The 24,360-nt window shown below is 40.5% G+C and overlaps 1 protein-coding gene and 1 pseudogene across 1 annotated transcript in view; one reads left to right on the top strand and one right to left on the bottom strand.

The window, feature by feature from the left end:
- The window catches only part of Rnf212 (ring finger protein 212), a 79,032-nt gene that overhangs the window by 15,433 nt on the left and 39,239 nt on the right, over positions 1 to 24,360 (top strand). The window lies entirely within an intron of this gene.
- LOC127232073 (charged multivesicular body protein 1b-1-like) lies at positions 15,454 to 16,042 on the bottom strand (annotated as a pseudogene).

Below are 24,360 nucleotides of genomic sequence, written 5' to 3' on the forward strand. Positions count from 1 at the left end.
GAATGGATACGAAGACATAATCCATCCTTCTGCTGCATACAAGAAACACATCTTAGCTCCAAAGATAGACATTACCTCAGGGTAAAGGGTTGGGAAAAGATTTTCCAATCAAATGGAAATAAGAAGCAAGCAGGCGTAGCTATCCTAATATCTAACAAGCTAGACTTCAAACCAAAACTAGTCAAAAGAGATGAAGACGGTCATTTCATATTCATCTCAGGAGAAATCCATCAACACAAAGTCTCAATTCTGAACATCTATGCCCCTAATACAAAGCCACCCACATTCGTAAAAGAAACACTACTAAAACTCAAAGCTCATATAAAACCTCACACACTTATAGTGGGAGACTTCAATACACCACTCTCAACACTAGACAGGACCACAAATCTGAAACTCAACAAAGAAACAAAAGAATTAACAGAAGTTATGTCTCAACTGGGGTTAACAGACATCTATAGAACATTCCATCCAAAGACAAAAGAATATACCTTCTTCTCTGCTCCACTTGGAACCTTCACTAAAATCGACCACATACTAGGAGACATAACAAACCACAACAGATACAAGAGAATAGGAATAGTCCCCTGTATCTTATCGGACCACCATGCTTTAAAATTGGAATTCAACAACAATACAAATAGCAGAAAACCTGCAAACTCATGGAAACTTAACAATGTGCAATTGCACCACTCCTGGGTCAAAGAAGAAATAAAGAAAGAAATTAAAGACTTTCTAATATTCAACGAGAATGAGGATACAACATACCCGAACTTATGGGACACCTTGAAAGCAGTGCTACGAGGGAAGTTCATTGCACTAAGTGCCCATATGAAGAAAACAGAGGATAGTCACATAAATGAATTAACAGCGCAACTGAAAACCTTAGAACAGAGAGAAGCGAATTCACCCCGCAGGAGCAGACGCCAGGAAATAATCAACTTGAGGGCTGAAATCAACAAAATAGAAACCAGGAAAACAATACAAAAAATCAATGCAACAAAGAGTTGGTTTTTTGAGAAAATCAACAAGATTTATACACCTTTATCCAAATTAACGAAAAAGCAGAGACAGAACATGCAAATTAACAAAATCAGAAACGAAATGGGGAACATAACAACAGACACAGAGGAAATCCAGACAATTTTCAGGTCATACTTCGAAAATCTGTATTCCACAAAAATTGAAAATTCAAAGGAAATGGACAAATTTCTGGATAACTATCACTTACCAAAATTAAATCAAGAACAGACAAACAACTTAAATAGACCTATAACCCGAAATGAAATAGAAGCAGTCATCAAAAGCCTTCCAACGAAAAAAAGTCCAGGGCCAGATGGATTCAGTGCAGAATTCTACCAGACATTCAAGGAAGAACTAATACCACTACTCCTCAAACTGTTCCACAAGATAGAAACAGAAGGTTTATTGCCAATCTCTTTTTATGAGGCCACAATAACTTTGGTACCCAAACCTCACAAAGACACAACTAAGAAAGAAAACTACAGACCAATATCCCTGATGAACATCGATGCAAAAATACTCAATAAAATAATGGCAAACCGAATTCAAAAATACATCAGAGAAATCATCCACCATGATCAAGTAGGCTTCATACCTGGATTGCAGGGATGGTTTAACATACGAAAATCTATCAACGTGATCCACCATATAAACAAACTGAAAAAGAAAAACCATATGATTATCTCCCTAGATGCGGAAAAAGCCTTCGATAAAATTCAACACCCTTTCATGATAAAGGTATTAGAGAGGTCAGGGATAACAGGAACATACCTAAACATAATAAGAGCAATATACAGCAAACCAACTGCCAACATCAAACTGAATGGAGAGAAACTTAAGCCAATTCCTCTAAAATGAGGAACAAGACAAGGCTGTCCTCTCTCTCCATATCTCTTCAATATCGTACTAGAAGTTCTAGCTAATGCTATAAGACAACAAAAGGAGATCAAGGGCATCCAAATTGGAAAGGAAGAAGTCAAACTGTCTCTATTTGCAGATGATATGATAGTTTACATAAGCGACCCAATAAACTCTACCAGGGAACTCCTACAGCTGATAAACACCTTCAGCAAACTAGCAGGATACAAGATAAACTCAAAAAAATCAGTAGCCCTATTTTTTTCAGACGACAAAGAGGCAGAGAAAGAAATCAGAGAAACATCACCCTTTACAATAGCCACAAGCAACATAAAGTATCTTGGTGTAACGCTTACCAAACAAGTAAAAGATCTATATAATAAGAACTTTGTGACTCTAAAGAAAGAAATTAAAGAAGATACCAGAAAATGGAAAGACCTCCCATGCTCTTGGATAGGTAGGATAAACATAGTAAAAATGACAATCTTACCAACAGCAATCTACAGATTCAATGCAATCCCCATTAAAATCCCACCACAATTCTTCACCGACCTTGAAAGGATAATAATCAACTTTATATGGAAAAACAAAAGACCCAGGATAGCCAAAACAACCCTATACAATAAAAGAACATCAGGAGGCATCACCATTCCTGACTTTAAGCTCTACTACAGAGCTATAGTTCTGAAAACAGCCTGGTATTGGCATAAAAATACACAGGTAGACCAATGGAATCGAATTGAAAATCCTGAAATTAATCCACGCACCTATGAACACCTGATTTTCGACAAAACAGCTAAAATTATACAATGGGGCAAAGACAGCATCTTCAACAAATGGTGCTGGCACAATTGGATGAGGGTGTGTAGAAGACTGCAGATAGACCCATGTCTGGCGCCATGCACAAAACTCAAGTCCAAATGGATCAAAGACCTCAACATCAATCCAGCCACATTGAACCTCTTAGAAGAGAAAGTAGGAGGTACCCTTGAAAAAATTGGTATAGGAGACCGCTTCTTGAACATAACTCCAGGGGCACAGACACTGAAAGAAACAATTAATAAATGGGACCTCTTCAAACTTAGAAGCTTCTGTAAGGCAAAGGAGACAGTGGACAAGACCAAACGGCAGCCCACTGACTGGGAAAAGATTTTCACTAATCCTATATCCGACAAAGGGCTGATCTCCAAAATATACAAAGAACTCAAGAAACTAGTCAACAAAACACCAAATAACCCTATTAAAAAATGGGGTACAGAACTGAAGAAAGAATTCTCAATGGAGGAAATCAAAAAGGCTGAAAGACACTTAAGAAAGTGCTCCACATCCTTAGCAATCAGGGAAATGCAAATCAAAACAACTTTGAGATACCATCTTACCCCTGCCAGAATGGCTAAAATTAGAAACACCAGTGATGACTTATGTTGGAGAGGATGTGGAGAAAGTGGAACACTCCTCCACTGCTGGTGGGAGTGCAAACTCATACAGCCACTTTGGAGATCAGTATGGCAGTTCCTCAGGAAAATGGGAATTAGTTTACCACAGCACCCGGCAATCCCCCTCTTAGGCATATACCCAAAGGATTCACATCAATGCAACAAAGACATCTGTTCAACTATGTTCATAGCAGCACTATTTGTAATAGCAAGAACCTGGAAGCAACCTAGATGCCCTTCAATTGAAGAATGGTTAATGAAGATGTGGCACATCTACACAATGGAATACTACTCTGCAGAAAAAAATAATGGTATCTTGAAATTCGCAGGCAAGTGGATGGCACTTGAAGAAACCATCCTGAACGAGGTAACCCAGTCACAAAAAGAGGAACACAGTATGTACTCACTCATATATGGATTTTAGACCTAGATCAAATGATCACCAGCCTATAATTCACATCACCAGAGGAACTAGGATACAAGTTGTATTCTAAGAGATTCATATAAAGTCCCTCACAGAACTGGGAAGGGACAAGTCCCCCAGACCTCAGGTATAGTGGGGGAGGACAGCTAATGGAGAGAGAAGTAGGAGAAAATGAGAGGGAGGAGAGGAAGGCATGTGCGACCAGGAGGAATGAGCCTGGTTAGGAATGGAAAATAGGAAAGAGAGAGAGAGACAGAGACAGAGAGAGAGAACATAAAAGAGGGAGCCAATATTGGTTTGAAGATAAAGTTGAACACAAACAAAGGTCGAGGGAACTACAAGACTGCTCCCAACTAACAATCTCAGCTTCCGTGGAAAGGCTATCATAAATGCCCTTCCCGGAGAGTGAGATCAACAACTAACTTCTCCATGGAGTCCTCAACTAATGCCTGTTGAAAACAGGAGCAAACACCCATACATAAACACTGAGTCAAACTAGAACCCAGAAGCAGATGGAGAGGACAAGACCATGCGGTAGAAGTACATAGAGACAGCTTACCTGAACAAGGAGGAGCTAAGGGCCACTAGACTGATAGCTGGGAAGCCAACAGGGGTCTGACTCGGACCCCCCTGAATATGGGTCTCAGCCAGAAGATCTGAGCAGTCTAAGAGACCTCAGACAGTGGAGCCAGGATGTATCCCTGGTGCACAAAAAGACTTTGCAAACATATCCCCCATGGAGGGAAAACTGCCTTATTCTAGAGATAGGAGAGAAGCCCTAGTCCCTACTACACAGGACCTGTCAGATCTACATGACCCCAACTGGATGGCATTCCCCTACATATTGTATTGTGGTGGGGGGTTGGGAGGGGAGGGTGTTTAGAGTGCATGGGAGAGGGTAGAGAGGGCAAAAGGGAGGAAAGGAGGGAGGGAGGGCTTGGGGGGAGGGAGGGAGGGAGGGAGAGGGAACTGGGATCGACATGTAAAATAAAAAAAAAAAAAAAAAAAAAAAAAAAAAAAAAAAAAAAAACGCTTTGACTCCAAAATTTAAGTTGAAGAACAAGTTACTGGGGAAAAGGATTTCTATTTTTGTTTCCACAGAAAATGAAAAGATGTGGATTCCTTCCAGACTAATGTGGTTTGATCACACCAGATCGCCTGAAACAGAGTACAAGCTGATCCTACATTCCAAACAGCTGGACAAAACAGCCCTACAGACTACAGCTAGGATATCTGAATCTTCTTCGAATCCCCCAAGACAGCGCCCCTTACCAGCAGGAAGTAGTTTGGAAAGAACGACGCCCAAATTCCCAAATATTGTGTATAAATGTTTGTTTTCATTTAATTGGACTTTGTTATATAAAATTAAATAAAAAATACTCTATATGCATAAAAAAAAGTTAAAAAAAAATAAAAAATAAAATGCACCTGTAATCATAAAAAGTTTGAATCATAAAAAAAAAAAAAAAAGAAAAGGCCAAACCTAAAAATAATAGGCATAGAGGAAGGTGAGGAAGCCCAGCTCAAAGGTGCTAAAAACATATTCAACAAAATCATCGAGGAAAACTTTCCAAATCTGAAGAAGGACATGCCCATGAAAGTACAAGAAGCATACCGAACCCCAAATAGGCTGGACCAAAGAAAAAAGACCCCTCGACATATAATAATCAAAACACCTAGCATACAGAATAAAGAAAAAATATTAAGAGCAGCGAAGGAAAAAGGACAGGTAACATATACAGGCAGACCTATCAAAATTACACCTGACTTCTCCATGGAAACCCTCAAGGCCAGAAGGTCCTGGATAGACGTTCTAAAAGTATTAAGAGAACACGGATGCCAGCCTAGGCTACTATATCCAGCAAAACTCTCAGTCAATATAGATGGAGAGAACAAGATATTCAATGACAAAACCAGATTTTCCCAATATGTATCTACAAATCCAGCCCTACAGAAAGTATTGGAAGGAAAATTCCAACCCAAGGAAGGTAACTACGCCCACAAAAATGTAGGCAACAGATAATCCAACTACACCAGAAACCTAGGGTGAAGCAGAACAAATATATTCACAATACCACTGCCAACAACAAACCTAAACCAAACAAGCATCAACAATCAATGGACCTTACTCACCCTCAACATTAATGGTCTTAACTCACCTATAAAAAGACACAGGCTAACAGAATGGATACGAAGACATAATCCATCCTTCTGCTGCATACAAGAAACACATCTTAGCTCCAAAGATAGACATTACCTCAGGGTAAAGGGTTGGGAAAAGATTTTCCAATCAAATGGAAATAAGAAGCAAGCAGGCGTAGCTATCCTAATATCGAACAAGCTAGACTTCAAACCAAAACTAGTCAAAAGAGATGAAGACGGTCATTTCATATTCATCTCAGGAGAAATCCATCAACACAAAGTCTCAATTCTGAACATCTATGCCCCTAATACAAAGTCACCCACATTCGTAAAAGAAACACTACTAAAACTCAAAGCTCATATAAAACCTCACACACTTATAGTGGGAGACTTCAATACACCACTCTCAACACTAGACAGGACCACAAATCTGAAACTCAACAAAGAAACAAAAGAATTAACAGAAGTTATGTCTCAACTGGGGTTAACAGACATCTATAGAACATTCCATCCAAAGACAAAAGAATATACCTTCTTCTCTGCTCCACATGGAACCTTCTCTAAAATCGACCACATACTAGGAGACATAACAAACCACAACAGATACAAGAGAATAGGAATAGTCCCCTGTATCTTATCAGACCACCATGCTTTAAAATTGGAATTCAACAACAACACAAATAGCAGAAAATCTGCAAACTCATGGAAAGTTAACAATGTGCAATTGCACCACTCCTGGGTCAAAGAAGAAATAAAGAAAGAAATTAAAGACTTTCTAATATTCAATGAGAATGAGGATACAACATACCCGAACTTATGGGACACCTTGAAAGCAGTGCTACGAGGGAAGTTCATTGCACTAAGTGCCCATATGAAGAAAACAGAGGATAGTCACATAAATGAATTAACAGCGCAACTGAAAACCTTAGAACAGAGAGAAGCGAATTCACCCCGCAGGAGCAGACACCAGGAAATAATCAACTTGAGGGCTGAAATCAACAAAATAGAAACCAGGAAAACAATACAAAAAAATCAATGCAACAAAGAGTTGGTTTTTTGAGAAAATCAACGAGATAGATAAAACTTTATCCAAATTAACGAAAAAGCAGAGACAGAACATGCAAATTAACAAAATCAGAAACGAAAAGGGGAACATAACAACAGACACAGAGGAAATCCAGTCAATTTTCAGGTCATACTTCGAAAATCTGTATTCCACAAAAATTGAAAATTCAAAGGAAATGGACAAGTTTCTGGATAACTATCACTTACTAAAATTAAATCAAGAACAGACAAACAACTTAAATAGACCTATAACCCGAAATGAAATAGAAGCAGTCATCAAAAGCCTTCCAACCAAAAAAAAGTCCAGGGCCAGATGGATTCAGTGCAGAACTCTACCAGACATTCAAGGAAGAACTAATACCACTACTCCTCAAACTGTTCCACAAGATAGAAACAGAAGGTTTATTGCCAAACTCTTTTTATGAGGCCACAATAACTTTGGTACCCAAACCTCACAAAGACACAACTAAGAAAGAAAACTACAGACCAATATCCCTGATGAACATCAATGCAAAAATACTCAATAAAATAATGGCAAACCGAATTCAAAAATACATCAGAGAAATCATCCACCATGATCAAGTAGGCTTCATACCTGGATTGCAGGGATGGTTTAACATACGAAAATCTATCAACGTGATCCACCATATAAACAAACTGAAAAAGAAAAACCATATGATTATCTCCCTAGATGCGGAAAAAGCCTTCGATAAAATTCAACACCCTTTCATGATAAAGGTATTAGAGAGGTCAGGGATAACAGGATCATACCTAAACATAATAAGAGCAATATACAGCAAACCAACTGCCAACATCAAACTGAATGGAGAGAAACTTAAGCCAATTCCTCTAAAATGAGGAACAAGACAAGGCTGTCCTCTCTCTCCACATCTCTTCAATATCGTACTAGAAGTTCTAGCTAATGCTATAAGACAACAAAAGGAGATCAAGGGCATCCAAATTGGAAAGGAAGAAGTCAAACTGTCTCTATTTGCAGATGATATGATAGTTTACATAAGCGACCCAATAAACTCTACCAGGGAACTCCTACAGCTGATAAACACCTTCAGCAAACTAGCAGGATACAAGATAAACTCAAAAAAATCAGTAGCCCTATTTTTTTCAGACGACAAAGAGGCAGAGAAAGAAATCAGAGAAACATCACCCTTTACAATAGCCACAAGCAACATAAAGTATCTTGGTGTAACGCTTACCAAACAAGTAAAAGATCTATATAATAAGAACTTTGTGACTCTAAAGAAAGAAATTAAAGAAGATACCAGAAAATGGAAATATCTCCCATGCTCTTGGTTAGGTAGGATAAACATAGTAAAAATGACAATCTTACCAACAGCAATCTACAGATTCAATGCAATCCCCATTAAAATCCCATCACAATTCTTCACTGACCTTGAAAGGATAATAATCAACTTTATATGGAAAAACAAAAGACCCAGGATAGCCAAAACAACCCTATACAATAAAAGAACTTCAGGAGGCATCACCATTCCTGACTTTAACCTCTACTACAGAGCTATAGTTCTGAAAACAGCCTGGTATTGGCATAAAAATAGACAGGTAGAACAATGGAATCGAATTGAAAATCCTGATGTTAATCCACACACCTATGAACACCTGATTTTCGACAAAACAGCTAAAATTATACAATGGGGCAAAGACAGCATCTTCAACAAATGGTGCTGGCACAATTGGATGAGGGTGTGTAGAAGACTGCAGATAGACCCATGTCTGGCGCCATGCACAAAACTCAAGTCCAAATGGATCAAAGACCTCAACATCAATCCAGCCACATTGAACCTCTTAGAAGAGAAAGTAGGAGGTACCCTTGAAAAAATTGGTATAGGAGACCGCTTCTTGAACATAACTCCAGGGGCACAGACACTGAGAGAAACAATTAATAAATGGGACCTCTTCAAACTTAGAAGCTTCTGTAAGGCAAAGGACACAGTCGACAAGACCAAACGGCAGCCCACTGACTGGGAAAAGATTTTCACTAATCCTATATCCGACAAAGGGCTGATCTCCAAAATATACAAAGAACTCAAGAAACTAGTCAACAAAACACCAAATAACCCTATTAAAAAATGGGGTACAGAACTGAAGAAAGAATTCTCAATGGAGGAATTCAAAAAGGCTGAAAGACACTTAAGAAAATGCTCCACATCCTTAGCTATCAGGGAAATGCAAATCAAAACAACTTTGAGATACCATCTTACCCCTGCCAGAATGGCTAAAATTAGAAACACCAGTGATGACTTATGTTGGAGAGGATGTGGAGAAAGGGGAACACTCCTCCACTGCTGGTGGGAGTGCAAACTCATACAGCCATTTTGGAGATCAGTATGGCAGTTCCTCAGGAAAATGGGAATTAGTTTACCACAGGACCCGGCAATCCCCCTCTTAGGCATATACCCAAAGGATTCACATCCATGCAACAAAGACATCTGTTCAACTATGTTCATAGCAGCACTATTTGTAATAGCAAGAACCTGGAAGCAACCTAGATGTCCTTCAATTGAAGAATGGTTAATGAAGATGTGGCACATCTACACAATGGAATACTACTCTGCAGAAAAAAATAATGGTATCTTGAAATTCGCAGGCAAGTGGATGGCACTTGAAGAAACCATCCTGAATGAGGCAACCCAGTCACAAAAAGAGAAACACAGTATGTACTCACTCATATATGGATTTTAGAACTAGATCAAATGATCACCAGCCTATAATTCACATCACCAGAGGAACTAGGATACAAGTTGTATTCTAAGAGATTCATATAAAGTCCCTCACAGAACTGGGAAGGGACAAGTCCCCCAGACCTCAGGTAAAGTGGGGGAGGACAGCTAATGGAGAGAGAAGTAGGAGAAAATGAGAGGGAGGAGAGGAAGGCATGTGCGACCAGGAGGAATGAGCCTGGTTAGGAATGGAAAATAGGAAAGAGAGAGAGAGAGAGAGAGAGAGAGAGAGAGAGAGAGAGAGAGACACAGAGAGAGAGAACATAAAAGAGGGAGCCAATATTGGTTTGAAGATAAAGTTGAACACAAAGAAAGGTCGAGGGAACTACAAGACTGCTCCCAACTAACAATCTCAGCTTCCGTGGAAAGGCTATCATAAATGCCCTTCCCGGAGAGTGAGATCAACAACTAACTTCTCCATGGAGTCCTCAACTAATGCCTGTTGAAAACAGGAGCAAACACCCATACATAAACACTGAGTCGAACTAAAACCCAGAAGCAGATGGAGAGGACAAGACCATGCGGTAGAAGTACATAGAGACAGCTTACCTGAACAAGGAGGAGCTAAGGACCACTAGACTGATAGCTGGGAAGCCAACAGGGGACTGACTCGGACCCCCCTGAATATGGGTCTCAGCCAGAAGGTCTGAGCAGTCTAAGGGACCTCAGACAGTGGAGCCAGGATGTATCCCTGGTGCACAAAAGGACTTTGCAAACATATCCCCCATGGAGGGATAACTGCCTTATTCTAGAGATAGGAGAGAAGCCCTAGTCCCTACTTCACAGGACCTGTCAGATCTACATGACCCCAACTGGATGGCATTCCCCTACATATGGTATTGGGGTGGGGGGATGGGAGGGGAGGGTGTTTAGAGTGCATGGGAGAGGGTAGAGAGGGCAAAAGGGAGGGAAGGAGGGAGGGAGGGCTGAAGGGGAGGGAGGGAGAGGAAACTGGGATCGACATGTAAAATAATAAATTAAAAAAAAAAAAAAAAACGCTTTGACTCCAAAATTTATGTTGAAGAACAAGTTACTGGGGAAAAGTATTTCTATTTTTGTTTCCACAGAAAATGAAAAGATGTGGATTCCTTCCAGACTAATGTGGTTTGATCACACCAGACCGCCTGAAACAGAGTACAAGCTGATCCTACATTCAAAACAGCTGGACAAAACAGCCCTACAGACTACAGCTAGGATATCTGAATCTTCTTCGAATCCCCCAAGACAGCGCCCCTTACCAGGAGGAAGTAGCTTGGAAAGAACGAAGACCAAAATCCCAAATATTGTGTATAAATGTTTGTTTTCATTTAATTGGACTTGTTATATAAAATTAAATAAAATAAAAAAAAAGAAATAAATTAAGGACTTTCTAATATTCAACAAAAATGAGGACACAACATACCCGAACTCACGGGAAACCATGAAAGCAGTGCTACAAGGAAAGTTCATTGCACTAAGTGCCCATATGAAGAAAACAGAGGATAGTCACATAAGAGAATTAACAGCACAACTGAAAGCCTTAGAACAGAGAGAAGCGAATTCACCCCGCAGGAGCAGACACCAGGAAATAATCAACTTGAGGGCTGAAATCAACAAAATAGAAACCAGGAAAACAATACAAAAAATCAATGCAACAAAGAGTTGGTTTTTTGAGAAAATCAACAAGATAGACAAACCTTTATCAAAATTAACAAAAAGTAGAGAGAGAACATGCAAATTAACAAAATCAGAAACGAAAAGGGGAACATAACAACAGGCACAGAGAAAATACAGACAATTTTCAGGTCATACTTTGAAAATCTGTATTCCACAAAAATTGAAAATTCAAAGGAAATGGACAAATTTCTGGATAACTATCACATACCAAAATTAAATCGAGAACAGACAAACAACTTAAATAGGCCTATAACCCAAAATGAAATAGAAGCAGTCATCGAAAGCCTTCCAACCAAAAAAAAGTCCAGGGCCAGATGGATTCAGTGCAGAACTCTACCAGACATTCAAGGAAGAACTAATACCACTACTCCTCAAACTGTTCCACAAGATAGAAACAGAAGGTTTATTGCCAAACTCTTTTTATGAGGCAACAATAACTTTGGTACCCAAACCTCACAAAGACACAACTAAGAAAGAAAACTACAGACCAATATCCCTGATGAACATCAATGCAAAAATACTCAATAAAATAATGGCAAACCGAATTCAAAAATACATCAGAGAAATCATCCATTGCAGCAATGGTTTAACATATGAAAATCTATCAACATGATCCACCATATAAACAAACTGAAAAAGAAAAACCATATGATTATCTCCCTAGATGCTGAAAAAGCCTTCGACAAAATTCAACACCCTTTCATGATGAAGGTCTTGGAGAGATCAGGGATAACAGGAACATACCTAAACATAATAAGAGCAATATACAGCAAACCAACTGCCAACATCAAACTGAATGGAGAGAAACTTAAGCCAATTCCTCTAAAATCAGGAACAAGACAAGGCTGCCCTCTCTCTCCATATCTCTTCAATATTGTACTAGAATTTCTAGCTAATGCTATAAGACAACAAAAGGAGATCAAGGGCATCCAAATTGGAAAGGAAGAAGTCAAACTGTCTCTATTTGCAGATGATATGATAGTTTACATAAGCGACCCAATAAACTCTACCAGGGAACTCCTACAGCTGATAAACACCTTCAGCAAACTAGCAGGATACAAGATAAACTCAAAAAAATCAGTAGCCCTATTTTTTTCAGACGACAAAGAGGCAGAGAAAGAAATCAGAGAAACATCACCCTTTACAATAGCCACAAGCAACATAAAGTATCTTGGTGTAACGCTTACCAAACAAGTAAAAGACCTATATAATAAGAACTTTGTGACTGTAAAGAAAAAAATTAAAGAAGATACCAGAAAATGGAAAGACCTCCCATGCTCTTGGATAGGTAGGATAAACATAGTAAAAATGACAATCTTGTCAAAAGCAATCTACAAATTCAATGCAATCCCCATTGAAATCCCATCACAATTCTTCACTGACCTTGAAAGGATAATAATCAACTTTATATGGAAAAACAAAAGACCCAGGATAGCCAAAACAACCCTATACAATAAAAGAACTTCAGGAGGCATCACCATTCCTGACTTTAACCTCTACTACAGAGCTATAGTTCTGAAAACAGCCTGGTATTGGCATAAAAATAGACAGGTAGAACAATGGAATCGAATTGAAAATCCTGATATTAATCCACGCACCTATGAACACCTGATTTTCGACAAAACAGCTAAAATTATACTATGGGGCGAGGACAACATCTTTAACAAATGGTGCTGGCACAATTGGATGAGGGTGTGTAGAAGACTGCAGATAGACCCATGTCTGGCGCCATGCACAAAACTCAAGTCCAAATGGACCAAAGACCTCAACATCAATCCAGCCTCATTGAACCTCTTAGAAGAGAAAGTAGGAGGTACCCTTGAACAAATTGGTATAGGAGACTGCTTCTTGAACATAACTCCAGGGGCACAGACACTGAGAGAAACAATTAATAAATGGGACCTCTTCAAACTTAGAAGCTTCTGTAAGGCAAAGGACACAGTCGACAAGACCAAACGGCAGCCCACTGACTGGGAAAAGATTTTCACCAATCCTATATCTGACAAAGGACTGATCTCCAAAATATACAAAGAACTCAAGAAACTAGTCAACAAAACACCAAATAACCCTATTAAAAAATGGGGTACAGAACTGAAGAAAGAATTCTCAATGGAGGAAATCAAAAAGGCTGAAAGACACTAAAGAAAATGTTCCACATCCTTAGCTATCAGGGAAATGCAAATCAAAACAACTTTGAGATACCATCTTACCCCTGCCAGAATGGCTAAAATTAGAAACACCAATGATGTTGGAGAGGATGTGGAGAAAGGGGAACACTCCTCCACTGCTGGTGGGAGTGCAAACTCATACAGCCATTTTGGAGATCAGTATGGCAGTTCCTCAGGAAAATGGGAATTAGTTTATCACAGGACCCGGCAATCCCCCTCTTAGGCATATACCCAAAGGATTCACATCCATGCAACAAAGACATCTGTTCAACTATGTTCATAGCAGCACTATTTGTAATAGCAAGAACCTGTAAGCAATCTAGATGCCCCTCAATTGAAGAATGGTTAATGAAGATGTGGCACATCTACACAATGGAATACTACTCTGCAGAAAAAAATAATGGTATCTTGATATTCATAGGCAAGTGGATGGCACTTGAAGAAACCATCCTGAATGAGGTAACCCAGTCACAAAAAGAGGAACACAGTATGTACTCACTCATATATGGATTTTAGTCCTAGATCAAAGGATCACCAGCCTATAATTCACACCACCAGAATACAAGGTGTATTCTAAGAGATTCATATAAAGTCCCTCACAGAACTGGGAAGGGACAAGCCCCCCAGACCTCAGGGGAAGTGGGGGGGGGCCGAGAATGGAGAGAGAAGTAGGAGAAAACAAGGGAAAGGAAAACATGTGCGAACAGGAAGATTGAGCCTGGTTAGGAATAGAAGACAGGAAAGAGAGAGAGAAAAAAGAGACACAGACAGAGAGAGAGAGAACATAGAAGAGGGAGCCAATATTGGTTTGAAGATAAAATTGAACACAAAGAAAGGTCTAGGGAACTACAAGACTGCTCCCAACTAAGAATTTGAGCTTCCGTGGAAAGGCTATCATAAATGCCCTTCCCAGAGAGTGAGATCAACAACTAACTTATCCATGGAGCCCTCAACTAATGCCTTTTGGAAACAGGAGCAAACACCCACATAAACACTAAGTCGAACTAGAACCCAGATGCAGATGGAGAGGACAAGACCATGCGGCATAAACACATACAGACAGCTTACCTGAACAAGGAGGAGCTAAGGACTGATAGCTGGGAAGCCAGCATGGGACTGACTCAGGACCCCCTGAATATGGGTCTCAGCCAAAAGGACTGAGCAGTCTAAGGGACCTCAGACAGTGGAGCCAGGATGTATCCCTGGTGTACAAAAGGACTTTGCGAACACATCCCCCATGGAGGGATACTGCCTTAACCTAGAGACAGGGGAGAAGTCCTAGTCCTTACTTCAAATGACCTGACAAATCTACATGACCCCACCTGGATGGCATTGCCCTACATATGGAATTGGGGTGGGGGATGGGTGGGGAGGGTGTTTAGAGTGCATGTGAGAGGGCAGAGAGGGTAAAAGCGAGGGAAGGAGGGAGGGAGGGATAGGAAACTGAGATGGACATGTAAAATAATAAATTAAATTTTTAAAAAAATGCTTTGACTCCAAAATTTAAGTTGAAGGACAAGTTACTGGGGAAAAGGATTTCTATGTTTGTTTCCACAGAAAATGAAAAGATGTGGATTCCTTCCAGACTAATGTGGTTTGATCACGCCAGACTGCCTGAAACAGAGTACCAGGTGATCCTACATTCAAAACAGCTGGACAAAACAGCCTTACAGACTACAGCCAGGATTTCTGCATCTTCTTCGAATCCCCCATGACAGTGCCTCTTACCAGCAGGAAGTAATTTGGAAAGAACAACGCCCAAATTCCCAAATATTGTCTATAAATGTTTGTTGTCATTTAAATGGACTTGGTTATATAAAATAAATTATTAAAAAAAGAAGAAAAAGAAGAGTGTTCGGTGTTCTGGCACAATTCTATGGCACCTCTCTAAAACAGCGTGCTGAAAGCATCCTCGGGCTGGTTCTTCAAACTTTATCCCAAAGGCGGGCCAGTCTCTGGGACAGTTCATCCTGCTCAGCCGAAGCCACACTCCTTCCCACTGAACCAGTCTGGCCCTGGGGCAGATCCATGTTGAGGTCGAGGCCTACCTGGTCTGCCATTTCCTGGAGTAGCATAAGCAATTGGTTCTGGGGAGTGATCAGGGTCGTCCTAGTGCTCATCGTGTCTTCCATTTGCTGCATCTGGACATCCAGGGTCTCAAACTGGTGCTCAAACTTGTCCATCAAAGCAAAGCTCTTCTCCAGATTTATGGTCTTCAACGTCGCATCCGTCCACTTAACCACACCGGCCATGGATTTGTTCACTTTGCCCGTCACCGCGGTCTGGACTCAGGCAGCCACCACATCTACCCACACACTCATTCTCAAGAAATTCACCCCTTGGTTCTTCTGGCGGATGGCATTTTTGGCGTGTATCCTTGCAACTTCCATGTTGCCCTTCTGAATGGCCTTTTTAAAGGCCTTTTCGGCCTTTTCCTCCTTGTCCCACTTTTTGGAACTCCAGTTCTTTGGCCACGAACTTCAGGTTGAACAGGTGCTTCTCCATGTTGGACATGGTTGTGCGGCTTCTGTGGAGTAGGCCCGGAGCTATGTCAGCAGGGACACAGGCCCAAGCAGGTCCGCTCCCAGCCAGCGCTCCTTTGTTTTGGTCCCACTTCCTGTATTTACCTTGACATTGCCTTTCTAAAGTAGTAATTTGATCTTGGAAAATATCTCTACCTCTAGCTTTACCTTCTGTTCAATGTTCTTATTCCTCTTCCCTGAACCAGAAAGTCCATTGTAATTGTAGTCCAGACTCTAGGACAGCTCTAATCCAATCTATTCAATCTCCTAGTTTCTGGCTGCTGGGATTAAACGTGTGTATCACCACTGCCTGATCTCTATATCTTAAGGCTGACTTTGTTTTTCTGAACCCTCAGTCAAGCTTTAGTAAATCATAAATAATATATCTCTACAGAGATTAGCATGTGACTTAAACAGTTAGGCTGTAGAGGCTTGTCCTGAATGCATTATAATAGCTAGTTGTGTTCAGCCTTCAACCCTCACATTGAAGTTTGGTTAGTGAAATAGTTTTTGTTCTGGAAACAAGCATTATTGAGTCTATGCAGCCTATCAAACTGGGAGTTTGTTTCCTCCTAGCAGCTGTGTAACCCTGATGCTAAATCTGTGAGATGATTTGGAGCCTAGTTTTTTGTTTCCTCCTCAAGGGTAGAAGTGTCTTCTGTCACACCACCTTGAAACCGTTAACATTCTTGATATTAATGGCCACAGCAAACATTATAGAACTCAGGGTAAGTGCAGAAAATTCTTTAGAAATGAAATTTAAAGACACATAATTTAAAAAGCAAGATTAGTTGAATGAGAAGCAAGGTGTTTTGTTTGAGCTAGAGGCCTCAAAATACTCTCTAACTTCTTATACTTCAACTCTCCCCAGTCAGAATGGTTTGCCATTAAGAATACTAATAACTTTGTTGACTTTAAAGAGAAGCTAGGTAACAAGGAGAACAGAGGGAAGCATGGATCACCCTGGGAAGAGGAAATGGATGAGATATCCTGGGTAAACTGGGGGTGGGGTATCAGTAGAGAGGAGGGAATGTAGGGATGAGAACATGAGGGAACAGGATGGTTGAGTTGGGGAGGGACAGAGTGGGAGAGCAATGAAAGAGGAGACATTATGGGGTTAGGGAGAAACTTGATGCTAGGGAAATTTCCAGGAATACACAAGGATGACCACCTCCCTTCCCCCTGACCCCCACCAGCTAAGACTCCTAGCAATAGTGGAGAGGGTGCCTAAACTGGCCTTCCCCTATAATCAGATTGGTGAATACCCTGTCATGATAGAACCATCCAGTAACTGATGGAAGCTGATGCAGAGATCCACAGCCAAGCTCTGGGAATCAAATTAAAGAGAGGGAGTATTGATGTTTAATAAGGATCAGGAGAAACAAATAGGCCAAATAGATGTTTATTCAGGGAGAAATAACTCACAACATAGATAGATGAACACCAGCAGGTTCCTGGTCCCAAGGATGCTTCCTGATGTGCTCCTGTCCCCATGCTGCAAGCAAGAGAGCTCTCCAAGCCCAATCCTCAGCCTTAGTTCCCCCAGGTCACATCAGGCCCTGTCTCCACCCCCAATGGGCGTGGTCTATGCCACAGGTGTGGACAAGGAATATCCCACTACAAGGAAGGATGGGTTATATAAGCAAAGAGGTAAACATCACAACAGGGAAATCTACAGAGACAGCTGACCCAAGTTCATGGGAGTTCATGGACTTTAGACTGACAGCTAGGGACCCTGGATGGGACTGAACTAGGCCCTCTGCATGTGTGTGACAGTTGTGTAGCTTGGTCTATTTGAGGGGCCCCTGGAAATGGGACCAGGATCTATCCCTGGTGCATGAGCTGGCTGTTTGGAGCCCATTTTCTTTGGTGGGATGCCTTGTTCAGCCATGATGCAAGGAGGAGGGGTCTTGCTTCAACTTAATGTGCCAGGTTTTGTTGACTCCCCAAGGGATGTCTTATCCTTTCTGAGGAGTGGATGGAGGGTGGGTTGGGAGGAGGAGGGGAGGGAGGGGGAACTGTGGTTGGTATGTAAAATGAATGAAATATTTAAATTTTTAAAAAGTACTAATAATATTGCTGAACATTCCCATGTTCTCTGAATTGGATCAAGTTGTGTGGAATATTCCTTTACACTGTGAATATATTTCTGTGGTGATGTGGTGATATCTTGCTTGTATAAATAAAGTCTGTCTCAAGGTCACTTGCCACTAGCTAACCATAGAGGTCTGGAGGTCTGTACAGACAGACAGGAATTCTGAAGCTGGGCAGAAACAGGATATAAGCAAGGAGAAACAGGAACTTGCTCTCTTGCCTGCTGAGAGTTGAAGGAGAGTTACAAAGTGAGTTCTGTGATTGCCAGATCTGTTACACAGAGAAACCCTGTCTCAAAACAACATCACAAAACAACAACTACAACCACAACTAGTCCAGCATAAGAACCTGATGCATAAAAACCCCTATGAACCCTGTGTATTCAATGTTGTTTATCTTAGCTTACTTACCAGTGCCCCTTAACAATAAATTACAGATAGTTCTGTATGAAAATAAGGTGGAGACATCTTTGATGATACGTATGGGTGCTGTGGGGGGGGGTGAGATAAGAGGAAACTGGTTCTGCTATTCCTGTGGCCTGGCGAGCTCCTTGGAGATCTTTTCTCAGATCTTTTTCCTTTATTGTTGTTTTTCATTCTCTGTGTACTTGGGGGAGGAGGAGGAGACTGTGACTGTGGTTCCCTGCTAAGGCCAGAAGAAGTTATTAGATCTTAGAAACTTCAGTTATAGGCAGTTGTAAGCCATCTGATAAAGGTGCCGGGGACTAAACTCCTTTACTCAGGGTACTCTGGAAGGGCAAGCAAGAGCCCTTAACCACTGAGCCTTCTCTCAAGTTTCTTTCTTTTCATCCTTCCTTTCATTTTCAGAAAATGGGGCAGCTGATTCGTTATAACAAGAAAGACCAGGAGACAAGAAGACATGTTGGGAAAACTAGAAATCACACTGTGAAAACAGAGTACTAAAGAAAAAATACTGCTGGACATAGAGAACATCTGGATACTCCCTTTGAAAGGGGTTATGATAGGATCCTATCCCTCTGCATAAGTACAACTAGGCTTTTAAGTACAAGTCATATTACAGACCATGAAATTGGAGAAGAGTGCCAGCCATATTAAATAGATGATACCCAACTCCAGTAGGACAAACCCCATTCAGGTCTCTGTCAGAGATCTCAATGCCCCCAGCCACACCCTGGGTTGGGAGCTCTCTATTCACCTCCTAATTCAATGACTCAAATATTAGTGTTTTTCTGAGAAAAAGCTCCCAGAAGGAAGGGGAGATGCTGAGGAGCAAATTCAGATTCATTAAGACCTGCACTTAGTTCTAGGAGAGAAAAGAAACATACAGTAACTATTGACATATGACCCAAAAATTCCACTGCAATAACCCAGAAAATTGAAAGCAGTGCTCTAAACAGAACCTTGGGTGCCACTGTCCATAGCAGCTTTCAGTAATCAAAAAGAAGATATGGAAATACGTGGATAAAAATATGAAGAATTTTACTGGGAAACACAATGTCTGAAACTAGGAACTCATGGAATGGATTCCATAGAAGACAGCAAGAAGAGATTAGTAAAGGAGACTGTATTAACAAAGTAGAATAGGCCTCAACATGAGGCCTCAACATGAAAGAGCTTTAGAGGAAAGTGATTCTTTTACTCCATGTGTTTTGAAGCCCTTGCTAAGCTGTGAGCATAGCAGCAAACAAAGCACCTTGTCTTAGAGGTTAAGGTGTGTGGAAATGCTGTCCCAGGAGTGTTCACTCAGTCTGCCCTGACCTCTCTCCAAGGCTTACTCCTCCCATTAGCAATGCTTCTCTTTTGACATCTGCTGGCCACATAGGACATGACACCTCCCTCCCTTATTCTGCCTGCCTGAGGAGTGGAGTGGCATTTATTTAGGACTAGAGGAATTTGGACAAAAACAAACAGAAATTACACTCCACTCATTCTGCTAATGCAATATTATGGAAATACTGGCATTTTAATGGGAGAGTCAAACTGGCATTTGTTGATTCAAAATCCCTCATTAAGCATATGCTTTAGGAGACACTTTCATTCATTCCACAAATGTGTACTGAACCTCTACCATGTAACTAAACACTGCTCTAGACTTATTACACTATTTCTAAGCCTATTTTTAAAAAGAAATAAAGTACCAAAGAAAGTAGATGAATGCATACTTTGTTCACAAAGGGCATTCAAAGAAAAAAAAAGATACTGACAAAAACAGCTCCATGTTCTAGGAATAGAAATGAGAAAGTCCTATAAAAATAAGGTGCAGCTACTGAGAACAGTGCAGCTACTGAGAACAGTGATACTCTAACTGTCCAAGCAAGTGCCATCCAGAAAGAGTATACTGCAGGGAGGGGTAGAGATAGAAAAAATGGAAACCCTGATCTATACACAGCAAGGCACGGGAAGAGGATCAACAGAAAGGATGCAGCATGAACCACAAGTTCTTGAGAATGACAAACAACAGATTTCTAGGTGGTCATGCATTTGGAAAGTTATCTTCCCCATTCACTATGAGCTCTTTTCCAGGAGTATTCAACCATTGCAACAGGAATGCTTTGTCACCTTTAGGGATCTGATGCCTAAATTGTTCAATGTTCCATATGTACTTGAAAAGTAATATGTGTTCTGCTGTTGTCTCACACAGTGATCTCCCAAGGTCAAGAGGGTCTGTTGTTGCTACAGCTCTATGTCCTTGTTGACTTTCTGTCCAAGTATATGAAGTACATAGAAGACTGGAAGCATCAATAACATGGATTCTTTTTTGTTGTTGGTTTTTTTGTTTTGTTTTGGTTTTGGTTTTGGTTTCTTGTTTTGTTTTGTTTTTTTGGTTTGTTTTTTGTTTTTTGTTTTTCAAGACAGGGTTGCTCTGTGGCTTGGGAGGCTGTCCTGAAAATAGCTCTTGTAGACCAGGCTGGTCTCAAACTCACAGAGATCTGCCTGCCTCTGCCTCCCAAGTGCTGGGATTAAAGCTGTGAGCCACCACCACCCGGCTAATTCTATTTTCTTTACCCCTGTGTTTGAAAGCTCTGTAATTTGGTAAACTTATGATAGTTATGTCTCTTCTACCTCTTTGTGATGTCTCTTAATCCTAGTAACGTTTTTTGCTCTAATACCCACTTCATCTGAGCCATTCAAGTTATTAATCATGCACTTCTTTTTTTTAACATATTTGTGTTGATTCTTTGGGAATTTCACATCATATACCCTGATCACACTTAGTTCCTCCATGTCTGTTCCCCTACCCATCCCCAACAAAATAAATTTTAGAAAGTCCAATTTGTGTTATCTATATACTCATGGAAGCATGTTCAAACTCTCAGTGGCTTGCCCCTTAAACAGAACTGCACCCATGGCAGAAGCCATCAGTTGTGGAGAGCTACTCTTCAGCATTCTTATCACATTTTTTAGCATTCTCTTTGAGGACTTCCTGCTTATGCTGTGACATTTTTGTGGGGGATGGGCATAGGGAAGGGATCGTCATATAAGCCTCCCATGTTCCTCTTCCTCAACTATGTGTCTGCAGTACTCAATATCTCTGAAAAAATAGCTTCCATGCTCCTTACTGTCAGCAGGAGTATGGATTATGAGTTTCCACATGGTTTCTGGTGAAAGCAAAGACCCAAGCTGCAGTAAGACTTTAGACCCAGACATGGTTCTCAACAGCAACACAGACAGGGACATCACCATTGCCTCAGATGTCAGTGCAGGCCACTCACCCCTGGCCTGCAGCACAGCCCTCAGGCATTAACAGGGCTTGAGGCTGCAGCACAAAACACAAATATCCATATGGCCTTGGGTGGTAGGATGGGCCACAGACACCAACACTGCCCTCCTCATATCAAAGCCACTCACCCACTCTTGGCCCTCAGTGGCAGCACAGATCACCAGCCACAACAAAGCCTCTAAAAGCTACAGGTCATTCACATCAGCATGCACTGACACCCAAGGCAACAAAGCCCAAGGACTCAGCAAGGCTTCAGTAAGTGGCACAGGTCTCATATGTCTGCATGAATCTCTGGCTTCATCTAGGCCTGGGCAGCAGCATGGACCACAGACACCAGTGTGACCTCTGATGGCATCACCAACCACGGTGGTCCTTCAAAGAGGTCCAATCCACAAAGTGAACTGGGGTGATCCCATGGGGCTTTCTCATACCTGTCACTGCCATCATGTCCCCAGGTCTACTTCTCCCACAGCACACTCACTGCTGCACTGTTCCATCTTTACTGTCTCTCCTTAACACATTCCTCCAACATAATGGTGCTTGCCTGCTGCCTACATGCCTGGCCCACTCAAAGCCAGGAAAGGATCCTGCCAGGCCAGCTCCCTTTATCTTTTACTTATTAACCTACCAATAACAACATGTTCAAAATTACTTTCCCACAAATTGCATTATATTTGGGTTTTTAAAGTCCATCCCTACAATCTTTTTTTAAAATCTCTGTTTAAACTATTTTATATACCATGTAATTATTAATAATAGTTTTGCTTGCCATTTTGTTACTTTTTCTTTTTCTTTTTTTTTGGTCTCCTGGTTTCCATTTCCTATTTACCTGTGGTTTTATAATTTACTTAGATTTATCTATCGTGTTTTTCACTATATCTTTCTATAATTTTATTACTTATTAATACCTCTTAGTAGATCTCTGTGAGAATGGCCTGGTTGTATTCAAGGCTATCCAGAGATACACAGTGAGATAGATCATGGGACTAATGGCATAAACTACCATATCTGGGTAAGAATTCTTTTAACTCAGTTTTGAGTTTCTTAATCTTAAATTTCCATTGATCTAAGGCTATCTTCAGGGATATTTCTGTTACATGCATTGTGATTACCATTATTTCAGGGTTGAAGCATGTGCCACCACTTGCTAGTTCTCTGCTCCTGGTGTCATTCATCATTGTTGATGCCTTGTTAGTCATGAACTACTTCTTTCTCACTATTTCCCAGATTTTTTTCCCATCCTTTAATTTTGGAATTTGATTATGATGTACATGAAGATGGATTTCGGTTTTAGAGTATATCCTGTTGGAGTATGCCAAACTTCTTGAATTTATAAGTTGATGTCTTTCACAAAATTTGAGGAGTCTTTAGTCATTATTTTCTCCATTTTTTTTTCTGCCCTTACATTCTTTTTCTTTTCCCTTGGAACTCCACAAATTTTAGACCTTTGATCATTGTTTTGTAGTACATGAGACTCTATTAAAATGCCATTCTCCATTATTCAGGCTTGATTGTTTTTATTAATCTAGTTTTGCCTTGCTAATTCTTTCCAATCATCTTTGCTCCATTTTTGAGTCTACTCGGCAAGGTGAAGCTTCTCCAAATTTAAATACTATATCTTTTTCTGTTTGAATGTGTTCATTTTGTTCTTTTCATAACATCTATTTTTTATTTTATGAGTATTCATACTGCTGTTTAAAGAAAATTTTATGGCAAATGCTTTATAGGTTTTGGGCAATAACTGTGTCATCTTGGTACTGGTGTTAGGTAAATGCCTTCTCTCATTCCAGTTAAAATTTCTTGGTTCTTCACAGAGCAAGAAACCCTGCATTATATTTTGGACATTTTAAGCATTATGCTATGGCACTGGTTCCTATTTAACAATTTAGATTCAAAATATGTATCTTAGTTTGATGTATGAACTATTTTAATGTATGACCAAGACCTAAGACCTAGGTTGGATCCTTTCCTCCAGCTCTCTCCTCTTTGGACTTCTCCTAGTTCTTTGTATAGAAGAAAGGTGTTCTGTGTTGTTTATTCAGTGTGGAGTAAGTATTTTGCTAGAGCTCCATCCCATCCTCTCCATAGCAGAAGTATCCAGTGTAAGGAATGCAATTTCTTTCAGATGATTCATCTGAACCAGGACATGTAGCATCAAAAGGTTTCACTCTTCAAAGATACACCTCCTTTCTTCCCTCTTTTCCTCTGTGCCTCCCTCCCTCCCTCCCGTAAAGTACAAATTGTTCTTATGGACTAGAATATGTAAAATGGAGGAAAGCAAATAGGTTGAATTGTGCTGAGTCCTAAGGTCCTGAGCCAGTTACTGTTTCCCTTTACATCTTAAGTCTTCTGATGGTTGTTTCATACCTTTACCCAGAGTTTAGCTGTAGCTAACAAGAAGAGTAAGGCAGAAGGTATTCACTCTATCTTGTTCATAATTATCAATAATACTTTTTAAAGAATGTGCTGAAATGGACCATTCTAAAGAGTATGAGCATATAGTAAATGTGTGGC

The sequence above is a fragment of the Phodopus roborovskii genome, unplaced genomic scaffold (assembly GCF_943737965.1).
Source record: "Phodopus roborovskii unplaced genomic scaffold, PHOROB, whole genome shotgun sequence".
NCBI classification, from domain to species: Eukaryota; Metazoa; Chordata; class Mammalia; order Rodentia; family Cricetidae; genus Phodopus; species Phodopus roborovskii.